A 1670-nucleotide genomic window follows, 5' to 3' on the forward strand; every position below is an offset into this window, starting at 1 on the left:
AGCAGGTAAGAGCACTGGCTGCTCTTCTAAAGGATCTGAGTTTGATTCCCAGCACCAGCATAGCAGTTAATAACCATCTGGAACTCTAATCCCAGGGTACCAGTGTATTTCATATCCTCTTCTTGAATCTGTGGTTATCAAGTACATACAGAGTGCACACATAAATGTGAAGGCAAAACACTCATCCACATACAGTAAAAATAAAATAAATATTAATAAAATAGTATTATGGGTGCTTGCCACCGAACCTAATGGTAGAAAATCAGAACTGACTTCTGCAAGCGATCACCTGAGTTCTACACTGTGGTTCCACTCTGGTTTTGTCCCCATTCACTCCCCTCTTGCAATTCCCTTCAGCCTGCACTTCCCCTGTAGCAAGCAGATTACCAAACAAAAACAGGCAAACGCATATAAATGCCAGAAAAAAAAAAAAAAAAAAAAAAAAAAAAGAAGAAGAAGATGAAGTGTCTATTCGTCTTTTTTTTTTTTTTTTTTTCTTACATTTATATGTTTGTTTCTTGAAGCCACCTCCGCAGCAACCCCGTGTCCCGCACCCCCCCCCCATCCCCCTGGGTTCCCTCAGCCCAGATGAGTCCAACCTGGTTCTCAGGAGAATGAAGTTCATGTACAAAGAGGAACATCCTTTTGAGAAGCGCTGCTCTGAGGGCGAGAAAATCTGAAAGACTGGTCCCGGTGATAGTGGAAAAAGCCCCCAAAGCTCGAATAAGAGATCTGGACAAAAAGAAATACCTGGTGCCTTCTGATCTTACAGTTGGTCAGTTCTACTTCTTGATCCGGAAGCGAATTCATCTCCATGCTGAAGATGACTTGTTTTTCTTTGTTAACAATGTCATTCTACCCACCAGTGCCACGATGGTTCAGTTGTACCAGGAACACCATGAAGAAGACTTCTTTCTATACATCACCTACAGTGATGAAAGTGTCTAAGGTCTGTGAAGCTGCTATACCTGAGGTGGGGGGGTTCCATTCTAAGGAAGAGAGGTGTTGCTCCTTCCTTGACATCTAGTTCCTTCTTCAGGCTCAAACACCATCTCCTTTCTTCAGGACCTGCACTTAATGTTTGAGGCTGTCTCTCAGGTCCCTCTCAGCAGGAGGGTAATGGTAGATACAGCCTCTGTACGTCTCTCTCTCCCTTGTTCACCCTCCATTTCCACTCTGATTTAGACTTCTTGATTGTCGATCTCTGTCACATCCGATGATTGTTTTGGTTTCTATTCCCTTTCTAAGTGCCCATCGGGCTCAGAACCCCAATAAACCCTTCCTTTCACTATCTTCTTTTTGGGGGGTAGATGGAAGGATTGACATTGGATGGGGGAGGTAAGAGGCACATCAATAAAGACTCAGATGCCAACACTGCACAGTAGCTGCCATGCAGCAATGAACTCAAACAGAAAGGAGGAAGGAACATCAATATGAACGAACCAGTACCTTCAGAGCTCCTTGGAACTATACCACCAATCAAAGAAAACACATGGTGGAACTTGTGGCTCTAGCTATATATGTAGCAGAGGATGGCCTAGTCGGTCATCAATGGGAGAAGAGGCCCTTGGTCCTGTGAAGGATCTATGCCCCAGTATAGGGGAATGCCAGGGCAGGAACGGGAGTGGGTTGGTTGGGGAACAAGGGGAAGGGGGAGAGGATAGGGGATT

The 1670-nt window shown here is 44.9% G+C and overlaps 1 pseudogene; it reads left to right on the forward strand.

Moving 5' to 3' along the window:
• The first annotated feature begins 614 nt into the window (after positions 1–614).
• On the forward strand, positions 615–948 carry LOC110314054 (annotated as a pseudogene).
• The last annotated feature ends 722 nt before the right edge of the window (positions 949–1670 follow it).

Source organism: Mus pahari, chromosome X (assembly GCF_900095145.1).
Source record: "Mus pahari chromosome X, PAHARI_EIJ_v1.1, whole genome shotgun sequence".
Classification (NCBI taxonomy): domain Eukaryota; kingdom Metazoa; phylum Chordata; class Mammalia; order Rodentia; family Muridae; genus Mus; species Mus pahari.